Raw genomic sequence first — 23,762 nt, 5'->3', positions numbered from 1 at the left:
TACTCTTATCATTTCCAAAATCTTTTCGCTCTGTATCCTTATTTAGAAGTGTTCAACATGATATTAATTACTGTCCCTTAAGTCCACAGTCTGTGCATTTTGGCTGTAGTTGCTTAAGTTTCATAGTCATTGTTTGCATTATTATAAATTCTAATTTCAAATATAAATAGAAAAAAATAACATAGTTTCTTCCAGGTTTGTGACTTCTTATTGTTTGGGATACTAGAATTTCCAGATTCTGATATTAGCACAGCCTGCCTGCTGAATGGCTGGAAAATGGGAAAGAAGATTTCTCTGGAGATCAGCAATTCTTTTGATCCTACAAAAGACAGTGCCTTTGCCCCACCCAAATTAAAACTTCATTTTCCCACTCAGCAATGCTCCAGGACACAGGCTGCCAGGACTGCCTCATGCCCCTCTACGAGGCTGGTGCAAACAAACAACTCTTTTGCAGAAGGTGTCCTGTAGCTGAAGACCTGTGTCTCGAGGTGTGGGAGCTACAGGAGGAAGTGAATAGGCTATGTAGTATTTAGGGTAATGAGCAAGACTGGCTGTTTTCAGAGATGCTACAATCTCAGGACCCTCAGGTGTTTCAAACATGAGCTGCAGCTGAGAAGCAGGAGGACCCAGAGCCCTGCAAGGTAAGTAGGCCAGGGTCAGTTGAAGATGAAAGCTGAAAGTGATTCACTGTATGTACCAGAAGCAAAGGTGATCCTAAAGAGCCCCTTCCAAGTTAGTATATCCAATGATTCTCTGATTCTATGGACTTGATTTTATTTTCAAAGATTGTTTTTTCCTTTGTTTTCTTTTTTAAATATCATTTACTCATTTTGCAAAAAATATGAGTCCAGAGCTCTAATTCAAAAAACTCTAGCTCAACCTTTAACTCCTCATCAAAATTAGTCACCACTTTCTTCTTCATTTTGCAAATAGTAACTACGTTTTTTCTTCTGAATTGCATATTTTCTAAAAATATTTAATGCTATGAAGATTAACTTTCCCCATATAACAAAATGAATATTTTATGAAAGTATGATCACCCTTAAAAAAACCTACTGACTGGCATTTTGCTGGTATTGAAATGCTTAAAGTTTCTTTCTTTCTCTTAAAGTTAATAAGCAACCAGTGACATAGAGTATAGCTTCTGAAGCTAAACTTCTAAGTAATCTTAAAAGGAAGGAGGAAAATTGCTCCTGACAAGCTGAAATCACATTATAAAGCCTCCCATATTTTGAAGAGCCATGACTTGTCCCAGGCATGAAGCTTATTTCAGTGTTTAACAAAACTTGTTTATAGAGAAAACATCTCCCCCAGTATCAGTTTTCCGAAAGCATGCCCCTTAACCCCTGCTTTTTTGTTTCTATGCATTGTTGGCATGGAGACAAAGAGGCACTCCACTAGATTGATCAATGCATGGTAACATCAACACAACATTTTCAGTCAGGTTCCCAGGAGCCTTCCTCCTGAATCTGTCATTTTGATTCAGATAACTAAATCAGGCTAAGCACTGCAATGATAACGGATGACTTGCCTCATTAGCTGTCTCCTGCTGCTTTACTCTGTCAGGAAGTACCACAGTGGCTGTCTGCAGCTCCTGTGAGAGAGAACTTGTTTCCCTTAAAATATTTTGGTATATATATGCTTTTCTTATTTCTATGCATTCTTTTGTATATACTCACATATATAGAAAGACAAATGCAAGTAGTGTTTAATGGATATTTCATTAAAAAGAAGTAGAGTTGAAAAATTCTTTATCAAGGTCCAAAATTTAATAATATAAAAATATACATTTCATAGCATCCTGATAATACAGTTATATTATTTTATATTCACTGTCTCAAACTCTGATTTCTTTAAAATGGATCCTCTTTTGCTAAAGCACTTTGCTTATCTGAACATTCAATGAATCAATTACCCTAATTGCACTAACATACAATAATTAAAATCTTAAGAATCAGTCCTAGATGAATAGTTTGAATTTTAAATATGCTGTTGAATAAATAAACTGCATAAAATAAAACCTGCAAATGATAAAACAGATTTTCAGTTGTAGCTATTAAAAAGACCAAAGACATATCCCAGTACGAATACAAGGTAAAGAAAATGAAACCAAGTGTATATTTAGCCAAGTTACCAATGCACACAAAAGGATAGTAGCTGCATTTGTTTATTTTTAATTGTGCTTATGGGCAGGTGTTTAAATACAAAAAAAAATTGTGCTATCATTACTTTACTTTTCATATATTTGTGCCATATACTGACCATAAACTAATATGAATTACTGAAATCATAATATGCTTAAAGAATAGTATCTGTCATATCTCTGGTTGTAAATAGACAACTTCCTTTGAATTTCAAAGGAAGATATTTATTTTACTAGCTGAGAAGTCTTGCATTGAAATACCATTCTGTGAGTGCCAGCTAAGCATCTCAGCTACCTTGAGCTGGCAAGTTGGTTATACAAGAAATGAGAAAATTTTAGCATTAGCCATTTGACTCCCTTCCCTGGCACTTCAAGCTTTATACTCAAGCAAAGAGATCCAATAAAATATTTAAATTGTGCTAGAGAAACCCAGTTTCTTTTCCATGTTCAGTCGTGGGATACTTGCACATTCTTGTCATGGTGCCTGGGTTAGATTCACTGGTCAGACTGAGAGGGTTATACTGCAGTATTTGGAGGACTCTGTCCTTGCCAGCCTTAGCACCCTCAGAATTCTCAGCCACCTGAGTAACTATGAGCCTGAAATTGATTTCTCTGCATTTCTCTTCCATCGCTGTCTAGTTCTTGATATCACCTGCCAGCATGACATATATGTACTAAAAATCCAGTGGGATTCATAAAGTACCTAATCTCTGGCTAGCTCATTCAAAAAGCTCACTAAAGCTTTTATGGAGTATACTTAACATTTAGGGTGGAAAAAAAAGGAAACTCTCAGTATTTGGTGTAACTCAATAATTTCTTTTTCACTAAGTATTTTTTCCCTTTTGCCATGTCTCTAGAGTTATAATTATTCCTTGAATTATTTTGGAGAATATAATGAAGTGGTCCAGGCTGGTATAAATTCATATGTCTGTCCTGGTTTTGGCTAGGGACAGGGTTAATTTTTTCAGTAGCCATGAGGAGGTGGAGCCTTAATTCATTCAAAATCCTAATGTTATTTGATACCATCTAACATCATTGCCAGTAATGGGGTGTCATGGTTTGACGCTGGCACAATGCCAGCGCCCCATGAAAATACAACTTACCAATCAAATGCTGTGAAATGTGACCAAGAACAGAGCAAAGCAGGCCAAACTTAATAACAAAGGAAAAACTTTATTACACTACTACTACTACTACTACTACTATAAAAGGAAAAGAAAGGAAAGAAAAAAAAAAACACAAAATTCGAAATGAAAACCTTCCAAAACATTTCTCCTCCCTCCACCCAACTCCACCAAACCCCAGCGAGACCCATTTGGATCCTTAATCAAGGTTTCACCCTTCAATATAATCAATACTGAGTCCATCGGGGAAGAGAGGAGTCCCCCCTTGCACCATAGACCCCCAGGAAACACAGCTGCTACCTCTTGTGTTTCCAATGTCACACGTGGCACCGCCCAGACACACCGGCCAGTGTGACATTCTCCTCTCCATGTCACAGTGCTCTCACCACCGGGCATGGATAGAGACTGCTTATAGGGCCCCTTTAAGGATGCTTTGCCAAGGACCACCAGGAACAACAGTCCAGTGTCGCATTTCGGGACTAGAGTCCCCCCCATTTTCCCCTGGGGCCGAGGGTCCAAAAGACAGAGATCGCCTTCTCTTCCTCTCTGAAGATGGAGGGCATCCTCACACCCTCCTCAGCTCTCTCTCTGTCCACTCCAAAACTGGTAGTTGCTGAAGAAGGTCTCTTGGCTCACCAATGCATCCCCTTAAAATGCAGTCCCTCTTGAAAGAAAGAGTGGTTCAGTCTATGGTAAACAAGCAGAGTCCAGCCAAAAGCCACTCTATCACCTGCCCCCAACCTTCTTCTCTGAACACCTGAGGTTTCAGGCTGTCTCTCTTTTCTTCAAATTCAGGAGGAGTAATATTTCATAAAGCCTTCATTTCACAGGAAAGGGTTAAAATTCCCGGACTCCCCGGACGGCTGCAATCTCAGCCCAGGACTCTTTCTCCAGTCTCCCACGCTGGGCATCTTCCCCCCCCTTCTCCTTCTCCTCCGCTGGCAAACTCCTAGGTGTCTGCTGGGTCTCTATCTCTTTTCCCTCTGGCTTAGGGGAGGGGGAACAAAAACATCCCAGATGTTCTCCACCCTTCCATCCGCAGGAGCTGGCCCAGCTTGGTTCCCGATCCTTCACCCCCTGGCCTACTTCTGCAGGCCGCATGGCTCCCCTCCCCCACCCAACCCGGGCTGGGCAGGGGAGGTCTTTACCTTGCGATGACCGGAACCAAAGAAGGACGAGTCCTCCTGGGAATTCCGCTTTTAACCCCTCTGTGTTCTCAGAGGCATGTCCACCTTCAATTGGTCACCCCAAGTGTCAGTATCCAAACCTGACCCCTGACTGGATGGACCTCTTCCTTCTAAAAAAAAAATTCTCTTCCCGTGTCAAACCATGACATGGGGGAACACACTCACTCTTGCTTCTGGGAAGAAAGGACACTCTTTTCCAGGGGTGGGAAAGTATGGCAGGTGGAGGGTCCATCCACCATTGTTGTTTCATGGTCCTGAGCTTGGTGAGCATTTTGTATGAAAATCACCCTCTGATTTCACATTTTTTGTCATTAGTATTATTGCTGTAACTTTTCATTTTCTTATCTCATTACTATTTCCAGTAAATTATTCTTAACTCATGATCTTTGCCTTTTGTGTCTTCAATTCTCCTCACCATCCATCCCAAGGCAGAAGAGGGAAGGGAAGGGAAGGGAAAGGGAAAGGTGCCAGCATGGTTTGATTGGAACACTAACCTCTCCTAAACCACAACAGTGGCTAAAAGAAATAAAATGTTTTACTGCTAAGTTTAAATCTCCTTCTAGCTTTCAATCATTAAGTGCCTGTAGTTAAAATCAATACAGAAAGAAACCATGAGCCAAAGACCACTTTTCATATTTGCTAGGGAGATAAAGTAGAAAGAAACATATTTTCTGGAATTTTTTACTGGATAGGAATTAATTTCTTTAATTATGTAATGCATATGATTCACAATTTAGAATATTTGAATGTTTAAAAACTACCTCAGAGAGTAGTCTGATAAGTTATTTTATGGTATAGAAATGAAAAATACTTGATTATAAATATTCTGGACTTTTAGATACCTGTGAGTGCTATGCCATTTCCCTTTTAAATTACTCTGATATAGAGAAGTAGAATAGAAATGAATCATCTTACCACTATTTCACTTTAGAATACAGAAAGCATAGGACAAAACTGTGTAAAGATCTATACGTAGATTTTTATTCATTATATATTAGATCGTGTATATCAGTCATTATTGAATCATATACTATAAAATATTACTATAGCAGTTTTTAGGGGAAAAATCATAAAGCTCAGTGTTTGAGTCATCAAAGATACTAATCATTCTCAGCAAACTTTGAGAAGAGTTTCATGGTTTTTATCTTTATCATGTTTAAAGTTTTCTCATTTTATGTTTTTTCAGCATTCCATCTGAATGCATGCTTGACAATTTAATCACTTTCCTCTGTGATCAACTCAATACTAGGAGCATACCTTGGAAGATAGAAAAAATTGTCTTGAAAAAACATAACTCCACTGATTGGGGCGATATAAACACTGTCATGACCAATTATCTGTATGTCATTCAGGTGGAGACATGCAAATCAGATAGGGGGTGCAGTTGTTATATCAGTCTTTTGCATTTTAAAACCTGGTTTCGTGTCTGCCTGTCCTTTGTTCCCCTGTTCACTGTTCAGAGTCTTCTGTTCTCTCGTTCTAGAGCAAAGTTATTAGAGACCTCAAATCATTCTCTGCTCTCCTCTGGAAGCTCTTCAAGGGGTCTCAGTTTCTCCAAAGGTGTGATGTTCTAATGTGTTTGCAATACGCTTGCTGAGGTACTGCCAGTGCTGCAGGAAACAAAGAACTATGTCACATGTCATGCAGGCTTAATTCCTGCCACAGATACTTTTATAAGATTGGCACATTTATTGACTCTTCTTTTATGATCAGACTTGATGTTCTCATTCTATGCTTAAACAGTCTTTATTTCTTTTATTCTCAAATGCTTTGCACTTGTCCCCATTTTTCTGCTTTTATTTCTGTTCTTTTTTTTTTTTTCTTTGTTTTTCCAGGACATTTGTCTTATTTACCATGAATACATGTATCTAATCAAATCCCTTCAATTTTCATGCTGACTTAATATAAAGAAGTACCATTTGTGTTCTATCATATAGATTATTTATGGAACATTGCATAGGTCAAGACTAAGGCAAGATCTCTGCTGAATCACATTCAACACACCTCCATGTTTTGCTAATGATTCTAACTTCTCTCCCCACATTTCATCAACCATGTTTGCATTCTCTATTAAAAAGCAGGCCATAGTAAGGCCAGGATACAGAATATTTTTCTTTCTCCACATATCAACTGGTCCCTTTAGCACACCTAAGGAACTTTGTTTAACATAACACTGCTTCAAACTGCTGTAGCAGAGGTAGACCAGAGCTGAAGGCTGTCTAAATTTACTCCACTTCACCTGTGTCAATACGCTGTTTTGCAATGAGTTTGTGTCTAAATGTTTACATTGACATGTCCTAAGACAGTTTCTTCTAGGATTTCTTGGTGTAATAAAACCCTAACTTCATAATTCTGCCATGATGTTTAATGGTCCATTTCTTCCCTTGCCTGGTGTTTGAAATCTGATGCTCCTTCCCCTTTGAAAGAGAATTATTAGATAGGATACAGAAGTAATTTCCTAGACTGTGTGTGTGTGAGAGAAGTTACCAGCTTCTCTACTGTTGACAGCAATATTTCCTTTTCCAATCAAGGTGTCCCTGTATCACTGTTCCAATCTGACCTACATTTTAACATGCTGAAACATCTTCCTGACTCCCTGTGAGTTTATCATGAGCACAAGCATACAGCCTACATACCAGCTCCTAACACTGCCCAACCCTGAGTTTGGACCTCTTGAAACCAGGACTTTGATTTTCAAATTAATGAGGTTTGAAAGAGTAAATGGTAAGCCTCCATACTTCTTTTTGAACTTGAATATTGTTCCAGCCTCCCTGGTAGGTAGGAAAGCTCAATATATACTCATTTTTAAAATGAAAGCTGAGGTGTTTCTCTAATCTCTTTATTTCAGCAGCCAAGGTTTTAAGATAAACTGTCTCTATCATAAAGTTGGCATGTAACAGAACCAAGTTCATATTTTCACAGTGAATATTTCTCTATGTGGTTAGAGCAGTTTCTAGCAAAAAAACCCTACTTTCCATTAAAAAAAAAAAAAATACTCCCCAAGCTGTCATCCTCCCACCACTGGATTTACCAGCATAGAGTAGAGGATTTCTTGCACAATATTCTGAGCAATTCCTGGAACCAATATTTTGCAATTGCTTTAACCTCTCTACAAAGTGACTTCTTAATGCATATTTCCCCCACACATTCACATAAGATTAGTATTCTCTTTTCACTAAAGAAAGATTAAGATGATCACTGTCTTAAAGTCTTTGATTCCTTCTTTTCAGCTGTAGTTCCTCCTACAGTAAATAATACTTAGTGACTTGAATAAAGTCCCATTATTCTTTGTCAAGATACCATAGTAAATTGAGCCACAGTCATTTTCTTGACTCAAAACACCTGTTACTTATATCCTCTGCAAACTGGGAAATGCCTATGGTTACAAAGACTTTATCTCTCAAATAGGAGGTGTTATAATAGTGGTGTCTCCTTCCAAATTTAATCAGAGTAAAAAAAGAATCTGCTTGCTCTTTAAAGCCTTTTACTGTGCAGGGTTTATGAAACCTCTGAGCTTTTTGTCTAACACATATTTAGAATAGAATAAACTAGAATAGACTACTAAACTAGACTAGACTAGAAAAGAGTGGAACGGAATAGAATATAATAAGAATAGAATGGCATAGACATTTCCATTCCCATGCTGCTTTTAAATTCAACAGCTTGCACAGTGTTTCATTGAAGGTGCTTTTCTTCAATGAAATCTCTGTCTCTATCGACATAGGCCTGCTAGTTTACATATATCTACTATTTCCAAAACTACTTAATATATTTGAGATATACCTAATATATCTTCCCATGTGATTATGTATTATCCATCTCAAAATAAGAGTGTGTGTGCTTCAGAATAATCTACTGAATGCTGGCTTTACAGTACTGATTCTATTGTGTCTTCCCAAATAATTGACCCTAAACTCCAGAATTGTGCTATCTGTTAAATGACTCATATTCCTGTAACTCACATGCTATTTGATTCAAATATTTGTAGCATAGAAATGTATGCATGTGCAGTATAAACAAAAAGAGTGCATTTTTGTTTCCAAATAAAATAGAAATTCTATCTGGAATGCTTGAGACAGCTCTAAACTTGTAGTTCCAAGTATAGGTTCCTATTCTAAATCCAATTCTGTTCTTTCTGCTATCCTAAAATTACCAATGTTTTTCTCTGTCTTCAAAGAAACTGTATTAGAAATTCTATGAAAAATCAGTTTATTTTGCTTGTTACCAAGGGCAGGGATATATAGTCACTATTAAAATCACTTTTGTAACTAATTTTTTTTTGCAATAAGGGCACCAATCTAACTACAAAAACCTGGAGCCACAGAGAGAAAAATAAAATTTGTCACTAACATATCATGCTATTGAATTAAAGTTGCCTTTCAGTCTGGCTGGATTGGGAGATTTTCTGTTCTGGGTAAGGTCTGCAGGAGTCACAGTTTCCTCTACACATGTTGGAAGTGTTCTTTAGACTGCAAGAGTTGAATACTGAAAAACATCAACAACTACAGAACAGTTTGCAACCTTTGTAAGACTCTGTAGACTGTGAGGAGGAATACTTACATTCTTTCATTTCATCACTTTGTATACTTTAGATCATTGTAGGTTAAAAGAGAATAATTTGGAGAATTCAAGGAGAACTATGATACTAGGTTTTCTGAAGGGCTCAAACAGTTCCTAAGAGATTTAAGCAAGCTTAATTCAAAATCCGGGTGAAAGGGAAAAGGTATGGAAGTCACACAGGATAAAAATGAATACTGTAAATAATTGTGCCCTCCTTAGCACTTACTATTATAGTCTTTGTTTCAATCTTCAATTCCTTTACATGTAGAAAGGGTTGAGACATATGAAAGGAAAAATTATTTTAATGTTGTTATTCAGATAAGCTTCCAAAAAAAGTTGTACTTATTCCTTCCTTTATTCAAAACTGTTTTGCCCAAGTTTGACAATATATAATCCAGCAAAATACATGTTGTGAATAAGTGAAAACAGTTATTAAGAATATGCATGCCTTATGTCTATATATCCCTGAAGCCTCCCCTTGAATGCTGGAATAATATTTCAAATTAAAGGGCACAAAAAAAACCCCAACAAAACACCTTAAGTTTTGTAGTGGTATTTATTAAATATACTGAGTACAGAAAGTAAACATTGAACACATGGGTGAAAGTTCTTCCCAATGCTTTCAAATCCAGTATAAGCAGGACCATGTATGTATCATACATTATTTGTCTCAAACTGCTTTCACTAGCCAGGGAAGTTAAAGTCTACTTTTCTTAACCTGTGCATGTTAGGATTAGACTGAGATTGGGTATTCTTACTGCTTTCATTATGTTTTTCAGATATCCATGTGGTCCTCTGCTTGCTGCATCATGTATCAGCTCTACTCCTTTATCACTTGTAAGTACAAAGCAGAACACAAGGCAAAACTCTGACTACAAGTACCTAAGTTTTGACAGGGTTATGTTTGAGGCCTCTCAATTGTTTACAGATAATTGAGATATTTTGTAAAATTTAAATATAAATAATTTCTTGCCTCCATCAGGATTTCTGCAAGAGTTCAGAGTGGGGAAAAAAACGGTGGAAATATCCACTAAGCAATTAAAAAATTCTCCCTGGGACTGAAGTGGGCCTAGAAAGCAAGCAACCACCATGATAAGTCAAGTTGGGAGAAACCCTTGCAGGTGTAATTGTGCACATTTGAAGACTCATAGTTCTAGGGACGAAGATCACCATATCTTTCATATTTTCTATTTTTTCTGTATTAATATTTTTGTTTGTTTGTTTTCAGGAGGGGAACATTGGTAATTGATATAAAGAGAGAAGATGATAAAGTGATGGTGGGGAACAGTGGATGTGTGTAGAGTTATAAATTCACTAAAACTGATAATTTTCTTCTCTAGAAACACTCTGCTAACAGAGCATTAATGGCAACTAGGTTACGAGAAAAATTATTCAAAAGATATTTATTACTAAGCTGCTACTTAATAATCTATTCTATTCTTAACCTTCTATTCCTTACTTAGCTGCCTCAAGCACAAGGGGTCTAGGAGAACATAGAACATTTTGTATCACATAGCACTCACTTGAGCATGTTGTGTTGGAAAATAAAAAAAGCAGTGTGACTAATTTGCTGTCTTTATGATCCCAACAAACTGTGTGAACCTTTTTTTTTATAGGGAGAACATTAAAGATTAATGGATTTCCTTTAGGAGATTTGCAGGTATTGTATTTGTCAGTAAAGCTAATCAATAAATCAAAAAGCAGGAGAGTAGTAAAGAGAAAAAAGTATTAGCATTTGCATTTCACCTCAAAATTATTTTGTAGTTTATAAACCTATGCAAAGCAAATTGTGGTGGCAGTAAGACCTCTAAGGATTCATAGGATTGTACTAATTTTATATTACTTCATCTCAAAATACCTCATTTTCCTGATAATTTGGGGTTACACACAAACAGAAAAACATCAGAAATTCTAAGTGGCAGGTAACAAGCCTCTAGACATTAATTTATAATATTTTGAGCTTCCAAACATCAATTTTGATAATATAGATAGATAACGTATCTATATAGGTGTGTATATAGGTATAGGTCACATAAAGATATATGTATGTGCATATGTGTGTATCTATTTTACATAATAAAAATTTTTGAATCCTTTTCTCAGTGAGCGTTGGCCTTAACTGGCTTGATGTAAGCCCTTGTCCTAGGTGACATTTTATGAGCAAAAGGATTTTGTCAAAATAATCTAAGTTTGAAAACAGAGGATTTTATATTCTGCAATCAAATATACACAGTTTAGTAGTGGTTCTGAACCGTAGGTATGAAAATACATAAGGGCTGAAATACTTTATTTGATAGTTGGTCACAGTAAACTAAGATACTGATCAGATATTATTCTGTGGGTTGATAATACTATATTTTTCTTGTTTGGTATTGAGATATCACTGCAACACTCAACCACAAGACAATATTATTTTTGGAACACATAAAAAAAAAAGTCAGAAAGCCAATAGTATTTCTTTTAGTAACTCAAATACTTTATAATTTGTCACATAGATGCTAAAATAGAGACAAGTCTGTAATTCTTTGTTACTTGGTCTGTAGCTAATGAAGTTTCTTCTTGCTTATATATGTTAATCTATTTTCTTGCAGCTCCCAGAACTTTCTATCCACTTGGATTCATACCATATGTAATTCTTCTTGCTTTGTACCCTCAATTATAGAATGGAGATTCATGTTTCAGTTAGTCTTTAACTTCTTTACCTGTTTGGCCTTCTTTCTTCCTGACAGGAATAAAATAAGTTTGTTCTTTTTTCTGTGACCTTACATGTATGATTTTTTTTCCCCATTTTAAAGCTTAAAAAGCAATGTGGTTACACTCTTTTCTGTGTAAGCACATATTTATTGCTTGAGAAGGGCTTGTGTGTCCTAGATGATATTATCTCTAGCAGTAGCTACTGCAACATCAGTTTTGTAGGACAGACATGCTAGCTTGTCACTTGTCTTAGCCTGGCATCCCTTGGGGGTATTTTGGATCATATTGATGTTTATTTCAGGTGCTCATTCTGATCATCTTCAACAAGGTCATAAATAACTCAGTTACTCAGCTGTTTTATTCCTGTTTCAATTTCATTCTCTTGCAGATAAAGTTGTTTTGGTTTTTGGGTTTTTTTTTTTTTTTTGATGCTTTGGCCTTTCTTTTTAATATTGTCTTTTTTGCTCTCCTGTATCATGCTGGATTTGTATACATTTTTGACAAAACAGAACTGTTTTCCATTCTCCTATATTTCTCCATAATTATACTCTAGTACTAAACAAATTTGAAATGTACAAATAATGGATGGAAACCAGCTACATAAACCCCCTGTGCTGAAAGATATTGTACTGTGAAGGACTTTATTATTACATGTAATTGGATTCTAACATTGAAAATAAATGTTAAACATTAAAAGGATATTATTTAGAACAATGAATAATTATGATTTCCATTTCTTTTTCTATAGACATTTGAGAACAGATAGTATTGCTCATGCATTTATCTTTTTTCTCTATTGCTCTCTGGGGCTTGTTCCATGAAAAAAAATGATAGACAAATGAATCAAGTATAAAACCACAGGATAATGCTCAAAGCTTGTTCAACAAACATGTAAGTGAAAATAAGGCAATCCATTGCTTTTACTTAGCAAATACCAGTGCTTTTGATAGCACATGTTAAGAAAAGCCCCATTGTGCTCTAAAAATACCATCAGTCTTTGGAGTACTGCTGCAAAATATCTTTGGTATGTATTGTTCCTGTTTGAGAAAAGAGAACATTTTAGCAGAAATGCTAATTATATTTTAAAAAATTAATCTGACATCTCCCAGAAGTTTGCATGCTGCTGAATAGCAACGTTTGTCCTCAGCAATTCAAAACAGGTTACAAAGCAAGGATGAAAGAAAATAATTATGAGATGAAAAATTAATTTGCATAGATGTCATATACTTTATGTGTTGCATTTGGTGAAAAGCAGATATTGCAATAGACATTGAGAATCCTCTCCAGAATTTCAGTTTAGGTGCTCTGGATAATTAATTTCTCTGGAGTTTATTTTTGTCACACTTTTTATGAGGCAGGAACTATTTTGTCATCAAGCTAGAGTTGAACTCCACACTTAATTTCTACCTAAACTCAAGCTAATGTTGCATGAATTGCTTCAATACTACTATTGGCAGAATGAAAATTTTTTAAAAAAATTAAAAGCATCTCCATCATCCTGAAGATATAAGAGTGATTTCAGATGCTGTTTACATAAAGCAACCTCCAAAAGAGAAGCTAAATACTTGTGAAAAATCTGCTAAGCTAAATTTTGTTTTCCTTATCTCAGCTGTGAGCTGCATCCTTGATGTTTGATTAATATATGCAATGCATTCAGCCTGAATTTTTGAGAGTTGAAGTTACATTTTCCCAAACCTCAGCATTCTGTTTTACGTAGCAGGAACTATGCAAAGGACAAGATATCAAGAATTCAAATCATACCTTGAGTGAAGGGAGCATAGTGACTTAACAAATAAATATCTGTATTGTAACTTTTCCCTTGTTCTTTCTTTTAATCTTTAAACATTAGGTAATATTGGTTATTGAAAATAGCAAAAGCCTTACACCTTATCATCCTCTGATTATGGAAGGCTACGCAGTCCATTATGGTACCACATTAAATTTATACCATCTTTCAAAATGGCTTTAAATTCCTAATTTGGTTATCTACTTCACTCATTCTGTATACGAAAATGCATAAAAGCATAATTTTAAGTACTAATTTATAAATGACAGTCCAGACCCATTTTATTTGCATTCTAAATAAGCAAACAAAAGTGGTGACTAAAATTCTTCATAAACAAGGGCAAGAACTTAATTTAATATTACTAAAAATTTAATGTAGTTTGTACTAAATTCCGCATTTGAACTTCTCTACTATTAACTTTCATTAGAATACAGTGTCCATAAGAGGACATTTCAAGTACAGGCTTTGAATCTAGAATCAAAATATATATCCCATTGCCCTATTATAAACAAGAAAGAATTGAGAAATAGCACATGAAAAAAATATCCTCTTTATGTTTGTCCTGTGAAGATGTGCACACAGACTTTGAAAATTTTTGAATGTTACTATTAATCTAATGAAACAGGTAAATCTTTGAGACAGTCTCATAAAAGTCTAAAGAGAAGATGAGAAGCATTTTTGACATAAAATTATTTCCCCAAAAAATACCAATTCATTGATGTCACATTGTCTCACTATCTGTGGGAGTTTTGAAATTTTGTTTCTGTGGGAAATTTTGGTTGAGTTTTGTTTCAGTGTTCCAACTCATGCATTAGCATAGTTTTGTTTTAAAATTTTTTGTATTATCTGAATAAATGTATTTAAAGGATAGATAAAATAAATAAACTAATAAATATTTTAAAAGTAAAATCAAAATTAAGCTTATTTAAATTCTCAAATAAAAAGTTATTTTATAGTAGGCGATATTTTTTCTTAGGCAAAAATATATTTCTAAAATGAAAATGTAATTTCTAATGCAATTTTTTTTGAGGGAACACCTTTTGAAATGTTCACATTTTGAAATTTTAATTACCTCTGAGAAAGGCTCTCAGTTTGTTCTTGAACATATGCTTAAACTAGAAAGTCCTCAAATAGTAACAGTGAAAACCCTACCTTGGATGCTTAAAATTTGCTTGCTGCTTTTTTTTGCCTATTTAGTCACATTAAAAATTTTCATGTTATACTAGTACTAAGAAAACAAATAGCTTTAACCTCATTTTTCATTGTTTCAGTTTTTTTTTTTTAGTAAAAAATAGTGGGCTTTGCTGATTTTATGGTCGTTTTGTAAATCTTGTTTCTAAACTTTTTCTTCATTTTCACACTTAATTTTCTTAAGCCTACTTGTAGTGAGATTTAGGAGGGTAATACTGACATTGTTATGCATTCCTCAACATGCAAAGACTATAATACATATTTGTGCATCTTTAATATTTCATATGTTATACTAAGCAGATGCTGGGGGGAAAAAGAGCTACAGTGCTAAGTTTAAAGACATTGGAAATGGCAAATTTCAGATTAAAAAAAATATTTTTCACATATTCCCTTGGACTTCAAAATAGTTTAAGTTTTGAGGCACTTTTTAGGCTTGAAAGAGAATTGTCACCTTGAAGCAATGACAGTTGTCACCTGCAAATGAGTCCATGCAATGTGTTTATACTTCTCTCCATTAGTGTATAGAATTTAGCTGGTTATTTTGGACTATATGAACATGAAGTCCCTTGGTGGGCATGCTTCACATATTTGTCCAGTGTCCCGTGGATCTGCCTGAACATGTTCTTTACTGAAATCCTGTGCCTATTACCGTCACACCAGAGAGGTCTGTAGTTTAAATCACAGACTCCAATGCCTGGATAGTGCAGGAATGACAAGATTTGTCGCTACAGCAGATAACCTGCTAGATTAAGGTCTGAAATCTGAGAAGCACATGCAGTTCATTATACACGGAACAGTTGAGAAATGATCACCATCAGTGAGAGCAAACAAAATAGTGCCTTGAAGCTAAGTTGGAAAGATAGCAGTGCTGTTAATAATTAATTCTCCCTGTTGTGTCTGGCATCCTGCCTATGATAGCAAAAAATCCAATAGGATATTGCTATATCCCCCAGCTCATAGAAATCCACCAGGGGTGCACTACGGCTCATCTGTTGTTGCCCAACAGTACAAAATTAAATCAAGAAGTGCTGTCAGAGACATCCTCCCTCATCTTATAGAAAGCAATTGAATGTAGGAGATGGGCAAGTGTTGAAAGCCCTAGACTAAAGCTGGAAAAATCTATCTATTGCAGCAAGCCTGGTAGTGATTGTTAAATCATTCCAGATAGAAACATAGCTATGCCTTGCCCTTGAACTTTCATCCTTTTCTGTTTTGGTTTTGTTTGTTTGTTTTTAATTTAAATCAAATTTATTCCAAGCCCTTTTCAAATAGAGGGTCAGCCTGTACCACAGTCCTGCTAAAATAATCATATATCCAAAAGGAGAAAATTTTAATCTGTTTACATAACTTGCATCCTTTGATCTCTTTCTATAAAAGTTTACAGAAAGTGTCATGTCAATAGAAATACTGCATAATGTACAGATATGGCCTCGCTCTCTGAAGTTCTTCATGATCTTTAATGTGTTTAGATCTACAATGTGTATCTTAGTTAAGTGCTGTTATCAAGATTTTCAGGAGCACATTAGAGAAGATATTACAGAAATAATAAGTGACAGCAAAAAAGTTTTGTAGAGTCGTAGAACCACATAATAGTTTGGGTCCAAAAGAACATTCCAAACACCCTGCTTGGGCAGAAAGATCTTTTACTGGACCAGATTGCTTAAAGCCTCATCCAACGTGACCTTGAACATTTCCTGGAATGAGGCATCCAGAATTTCTCTGGGCAACTTGTTCTAATGTCTCACCATGCTTATCATAAAAAATGTCTTCTTTATGTCCAATCTCAATCTACCCTCTATGCTTAAAATAATTGTCCCTAGCCATGTTACTACAGGCCTTGGTAGAAAGTGTCTCTCCAGATGAGAGAATTTTTAAAATTTGAATCTATAGAATATGCATCAAAGACTCTGAAACAATTTTTCATTTAGTTTTATGCTCCTTTAAAATTTAGTTCAAATATTTAATCTTTTAAAGGACTAATACTCAATGTCTTGGGCACAGGCTGGGTGTTTCAAGTTTGTGCATCAAGTTATATCCTGAGTGAAACACTACCAAAAATTGCTAGTATCAAAAATGCCACTTATTCTCTATGTGTGGATTAATTTCAAATTGATTATGAATCTTCTTCTAATCTCTAATCCATCATAATTCAGTTTAAGAAATTAATTCAGAAGTTTAATATTACCCAAAAATCATTTTTCTGCTGTACTGATTGTTCCAAAAATTATACATTTTTATTGTCTTTTTAAATTCTGCAAATTCTTGTTTATTGTTGTTTTATCAAAACTTCCCCACACACGGCACCAGTTATGACTTTGATGGCCCCACGTTGGGCTTCTCCCTGAGGGCTCCCCTAATGGGGGAAGCCCTCCTGGAGCAGCTCTTTGTCAGGAATGAGAGACACATTGGACTTTTTTGGTCTTCAGCTTCTTGTTTATTGTTATGTTATCAAAACTTCAGCATGCCGTCTGCTCCAGACCTTGCATGCAGGAAAACAGCACAAAAATGACCCCAGATGTACAGTTTCAAGGTCTTTTAAGGCTGAACTAAAACTAAACTACCCAATTAAGAAATGACACCTAGATTGTTTCCCCTTTTAACCCAATAACTTATCCCTCAAGACCTGCAATGCCAACTTTTCTGTCCAATTGCAAGATACCACCAAAACCCATGAGGAAGGAAGAAGAAGGAAGAAAAAGGAACTCGAGACAACACCCTATACTCTCCATCTCGTTTCATATCCATTACTATATTCTAAAAACCTAAACTCTAAGTTTTCCACTCTGTGATGTTACACACTTCTAACCAACTACATACCCAGTAATCCCAGTACTATCAATCAATTTTTAAAGTCTTCTCCACAGCCTCAGGTCAAATTCAGTGCTTTCTTGCAAGTCTGTGCCTTTCAGCAGAGAAAGTTTAAAATTCTCAGCATCCAGGATTCCAACATGCAACTATATTGTTATAGAAGCCTTCTCTCTCTGTGAGTGCACTTTTATAAAAAAGAATTCATTAATTACTAGGTGTAAATCAACTTTCCTATGCCTATGATCAAGAGCCAGTGATTACTACTTTCTTCCTGGGAAACAAATATCTGCTTTCCATTGCTTATACTCCATTGCCTTCATTACTTTCCTGAAAAGTTTCTAGCCAATATTACTTATATAGATTAATATTGAAGCCTTATGCTAATAGAAGAAAACATATTAGTCAAACATTGAAAATAATTACTATATACAATGTAACACAAGTGATACATAAAGATACTTATAACTTATGAAAAACATTTTATCATAGCAATTCCAAATTTAAAATTTTAAAATAATAAGCCTGTACAGATCAATTTCAGGTTGGATATTTTTCTATCTTTCACCAGGTATTTCATAGATTTTTTTTTTTTTTTAGAGTCATGAAACTGTCCTAGTAGCAGTCAAGTATGTTTTTTTTCTTATAGTGCTTGTAAAATCCTTAAAAGTGTTTGCAATACAAAAACAGTTTAAAAGAATTTCAGGATGAAATACTGCATACTGTTTCGGTACTCTTTGAGATTGACAGGAGCAATTAGTCCTTTTCTATATAGTGTTGTTGAGAGTACAAACACCTAATATATAAAAAGATAGATATTTTTCTGTAACTATTAAAAAAATCACAGTTATTCAGGGTGCTTATCTTACTTTTTACGGAGAAGATGCTTGCAACTGTCTTCATGATAATTTTTTTGAACACAATTTTTGTCTGCAGATATTTTTTCCTTGAAAAAAATTTGCTCACTTGTCAGATTTAAACTCATGATTTTATTATATTGCCTGGACTGGAAGGTACATTGAACATTCAAAAGGTTGCGAGATACAGCACTGAGAGCGAACGAAAATGCTGTGCCTATTCAGGTAGCTGCAAGTTGATATTGCAGCATGCTACGCTCTAGTTGTTTTTAGTAGTTATTGTTAAATGAAGGAAATCAAGCCACTCAGCTGTGGCCTTCCTCTAAGCTGAGTGAGCACAAGCACAGTGTATAACTGTGTATGTATACCAGTTTCTGACCATGAGTACAGAAATCTAAATGCTTAAAATACATTTTTAGTTTTGAAAGAGATACTGAAAGTTGGTGGTTTTCTTAATGCATTAAAAATTCAGGGTTCTTAGAATTACTCAGTAGTGTTCAGAATCTTGCAGGATTGTCACCTAATTTATAAAGTAAAAATTAAAAATAATGAAAACCACTAGTTAATAATAAAGAGCAAATCATTTGAATATGGAGCTCAGGCATGAGGTCAGTGAAGTTTCATCTCTTTGAATTAAGGGGTACCTCCTTACACTCAATACACAATACACTCAAATCTCATAAATTAGTTCCCTGGTACTTGCAGAAGATTCCACAGATGAGTTTCCAAAGCATCAGTGCTGATTCATCTGGTTAATTTTTCAGGTTAAACATTCTGTTTAATTATTACAGCATCATGTGGGTTCTGTAGCTTTTAAAAGAATGATAGGTTTAGTTGACATTAGTTTTCACATATGTGTTCTCTGAATCATCTTATGTTTTAAACACAACTTTCTCTAATTAATAACATCTCTTATTTGACTCTTCTTGAAAATTTCTTTACAAAACATTTTCTTAGCTGTATTAAATCCATAAACTCCTCTGAAAATCTGACACCTACCTTCTATTTTAAAAGTGCACGATACTCTCATTTCCAAGGTTTTTTTATAATTGTTGGTTGACAATCATTTTCTGTAATGACAATATAAGAAATTATGAAAATGCAATTATAAATTGCTGGTTTTCCTGAAATTCAACCTTAGTGAAAACCTTAGTGAGATTTCAAAACATAGTATCTGCAATAATTTATATCAGTCACTATTTTGTAAAGCACATGGTGTCATCAGATATGGAAGGAACTACCCTGAAAACAAATATTGCTAAATTCTGTAATGCACTATTTTTTTACTAGTACCTTGCTTTGGAAAGTTTCTTTTCTGAACAAATACTGAATGCAATACAGAATTAGGAAATAAAGTACTTTTTGACTTCATTCTTTACTAAGCAGAGTTGGTTTTGTTTTGGTTTTTCAATTTCCTGTTTCCATCACTGGGTATGTTATCTTTTTGTTTGTTTAATTAATTTTACTGCTGTTTTTTCCTGTCATCCTGCATCTAATTCACGTGTGTTTTGGGAAGAACAACACTACCGTTTATCACTACCATTGTAAGAGAAATCTTACTCTTATATGAGTGATAAAGTCTTTGTGTCTCTAATCCTTTTCATTTCTTAGAAAGAAAAAGGCTGATCTAGGGTAATCATTCAATTGAATATAACCTCTGATATCTAGCTCTGCAGCAAAAAATTTACTGGTCTTAAGATTCTCTCTCCATATGCTTTCTGTATGCTTATTTTATGTTGAATTGCTCATCTTATCAGAATTTATCAAGAGCCCAATGGGTTATCAGAGATGGGAAGCTCACTCTTCATCCACACTTTTTCCACAGGGCTCAATACCTGGACACGCCAACCAGAATATTGGTCTTTGACAAGCCAGAGGTCTAGAAAATTTGACACAGTAATTCAGCTTGGGAAGTTCTTCATGACTGCTGTTGCAGTGAAAAGCATCCCCTAACTTTTTTCCAAGCATCCTCTTGATGCCTTAAGTTTTAAAGTTTTATATTTTTCCAATGCTGTACTGCATTAGTGAATAACTCTGAACTCCATATAAAGTGTTAGTTAGTTCTCATCACAGCTTGGCCAGACAAAACAATCCTTCCAGGCCTGAGAACTAAGGTCATCATCACAGCCTCAGGCCCAAAAAAAATAAACAAAAGTGAACTGGGGAGAGCAAACTGGGGGAATGTGACCTCATTACCTGAAGCTGTAATTGAACAATTAAGCCCTGATATGCAAATAGACGAAACTTATGTCTGCCTGAAAAACTCATGACCATCATCCACCTTGGGTGTAGCCTCTGCGAAGCTCCTGTGCTGCCCAAGGTGTATCTGTTAAGGGCCTTTAACAAATAGTCACTTTATTCTCTAACTCTGTCTAGCCTCTGTTCTAGGTAGCCAGCCCAAGGCATCACTCTAATGACCCGCACAGTATGGTGGGGTTACAGTGGTCTGTTTGTGAAGTCCTTGAGGAGATGAAACACATTTGGCAGTGTCATTGATCTTGGGCTACACTGTCTATATTATTGATGTTATATCATACAACAACCAAATATATTTGTATCTTTTCAAATTTGCTTTCTTTAGGTTTTTCTTTGTGGATCCCCAGTGTGATCTATCAACTCAAGGAATGACAGGAATCAATAGTTTGAGCTTAAGCAGAGCCTACATTTAGGTTTAGGGGTTCTGGAAGGAAGAGTACTTTTGCTTCTCTAGAACTCCTCAGATATCTTTAGGCTGTCTTTGTGTGCAACTCCAAGAAGATAGTAAGAATATAGTAATTTTATATCAGTGGACAGTAAGACAATGTTTAGCTTCCTTCAAGCCTTTTCCCACATCCATGCTAGCATCCCTGAGAAAAATACAACCTTTTCCTCTTAAAACCTTGTAAAGACCACATGGCTACCCAGTTTCTGAACTAAGGTCATTTGTTTCCAGACAAAATGCAAGTTGGGAAATCTCACAAGTGTTGCTACTCAAAAGAGAAAACATATCAATCAGCATATGTACAGGCAATGAGGTTCAGTTTCTCTTTGGGCATAGAGATGATCAGACATGTAGGAAGGCCCCAACACAAAGGAGATAGACAAATTTCAAAATTTTGTCCTGAAGTCCCAGAATTAATAGAATTTCTAGGAAACCTGTCTCTGTTTCCCTCAGTAATTTCATTGAAAATTCATTTGCTTAACGTCAGTGATTTTGTTGCCATAGCCACTGTAAAAAAAAAATGGAATTTCTTTGCTTTCTGTAGCTTTAGCTTGTGGGAATAAGTGAGTTTCTAGCTGCTGGAATCAGTAGGAAATCTGTTGTGCATGTTTTTCTCCTGTTTAAGGTAACATGGGCAGCTAATGACTATGACCATGATATTTCTTGTCTGATAGTGAACTATTTCTCTTCCACTTGAGTTCTTGTTGCTGTTGTTGTTAAGTGAAAATGTGATTACTGACAGGTGAGTTTGTTTAACAGTCTTCTAAAAAATTGTGAATTAATTGACAGAGTGGCAGGAAGGGGCTAAAAATTATTTTAAAAGCCTAGGAATAATACACAGAGCAGGTTAGAGGAATATTTTGAAGATGCCCTTGAACTGAACTCACAGACATGACGTCTTGCTTGGGTGATGATACCTGAAACATGTCTAAGATTTGGCCCATGTATAGAGCAACCTTCTAAAAAACTCTAAGCTCTCAAATTGAGGAAGTAACTTGGAGAACAGATGTCTTAGAGATCTGCAAGAAATGCTGTCTACAGGAGTTTGATATTAAAGTTTGCCCAGTTTGTGTGTGTACCCATCATATATGCAGAATTTTTTAAGTGGGTTAGAACCTTTCCTGTCTTTGCAGTGCCCAAGGGATTTGCATATATTCACGCTTCTATAAAAATACCAAAGTATTTACTTCTAGTTAACTGGGTAGAATTTGCACAACCTTAGAACTAAATGCCAGTACATGCATTTATTTTCAAAAAAAGAAGACATTAAAAGAGAAATAACAAAAAAAAAAAAAAAAAAAAGAAAACATATCACTTATGAAAAGTTATGCAAAGCCTGAAAAAAGAGATAAAAATATCTACTGCTTAATGCAGAACTTACGTCTTACATGTTTGGGAAAGGAACAATTTTGACTCCTATTGAATCTGTCTGTCATGTCTTAACTCATAAAACTATGGTTTTTTTATACTTTGTTCTTCAGAATATTTTCTTGCTACAGTACTTCCTGTGCTGGGTCTAAGCCACAATAATAGATTTTTTGCTCTGGTTTGGAATTGTCACAAGACTATAAAGCCCATAGCCAAGAAAATTATCAGGTGCTCAGTGTACAGAGTATGTCAAGAACAACACAAGCAAAGGCTGCTTTCTTTTTCCTGGCAAAATGTGCTTTTGTCACTTTCCTGCATGGAGTCACTTTATTATGGCTGTTAAGAACCATTGCATGAGATGCTGAAGTTGTAAAGAAGATGAAAAGGAATGGTGCTATAGAAGCCAGATGTATTTGTGGAGATATTCCAAGTCCTAAATACCAATTTTCTGTATGGCAAAGGTCATTTATGTGTGTATATGGTTCAAAGAAAAGATATAGACAAAAGGTATAGACAAAAATGCTGGTAATTTTATAGTAGTATATACCCAGTTTGTGTGAGACAATGAAATAATTTTCTGCTCTCACTTTTACTTTAGATACTAAAATTCTCCTCAGGGCCTAGACAATCATTGTTTGTCCTCCTGCTTCTGATTCAGGGACAGTCATATCATAGAACATGTTGTGACAGTGCAGTTCCAAGGACTGGGAAGAATATATGTTGTTGAGACCAACACTTATCTGTCCAAATACATCACCATCATTTGGCGTCTGTTTTCCACTGAATTAGAAGGGTTTGCAGTGCTTAGATTTGTCATAAGGCCAGAGTTTTCATGGGTTTTGTTCCAGATAATAGTAATAAATGCTTTTTGTCTGAGGTGCTGTTGTAGTACTGCCACTCAGCCCCACATATCCACTCCTCACTCTCCCTTGGTGGGATGGAGAAGAGAACCAGAAGAGTAAAAGTGAGAAAAGTCGTGAATGGAGATAGGGAAAGAGCAAACTGAAGCAAGTAAATTGCTTGGGGAGACAAAACACCATCACCCCTTCCTTCTTCCTCCTCTAGCTTTGTATGCTGAGTATGACATCATACAGCATCAGATCAGCTATCCCGACTGTGTCTCTCCCCAATTTCTTGTGTACCCCCAGCATCCTGCTGATGGAGTGGTGTTAGAAGCAGAAAAGGCCTTGACATTGTGCAAGAACTGCTCACCAGTAATGAAAACATCTCTGAAATATCAACACACTTTGCAGCACAGTTCCAAAACACAGCCTCATACCAGCTATTCTGAAGAAAATTAACCCTATCCCAGCCCAAACCAGCACAAAGGCTTCCTTAGTTCTCTT

At 35.6% G+C, this 23,762-nt stretch overlaps 2 long non-coding RNA genes across 2 annotated transcripts in view; one reads left to right on the top strand and one right to left on the bottom strand.

The window, feature by feature from the left end:
• Positions 1–17,316, top strand: part of LOC121469721 (uncharacterized) — a 69,776-nt gene extending 52,460 nt beyond the window's left edge. Inside the window, exons 4-6 of the long non-coding RNA XR_012055082.1 lie at positions 9,794–9,851; positions 10,631–10,674; positions 11,606–17,316. This is a non-coding gene — a long non-coding RNA (uncharacterized lncRNA). The remainder of the gene's footprint in view (positions 1–9,793; positions 9,852–10,630; positions 10,675–11,605) is intronic.
• LOC140683723 (uncharacterized) overlaps positions 1–23,762 on the bottom strand; it is a 40,741-nt gene that overhangs the window by 8,054 nt on the left and 8,925 nt on the right. The gene's annotated exons all lie outside the window — the stretch shown is intronic.

This window comes from Taeniopygia guttata, chromosome 3, assembly GCF_048771995.1.
Source record: "Taeniopygia guttata chromosome 3, bTaeGut7.mat, whole genome shotgun sequence".
NCBI lineage: Eukaryota > Metazoa > Chordata > Aves > Passeriformes > Estrildidae > Taeniopygia > Taeniopygia guttata.
The sequence above is the reverse complement of the archived record's forward strand: the minus strand, read 5'-3'. Positions and strand labels throughout refer to the sequence as shown.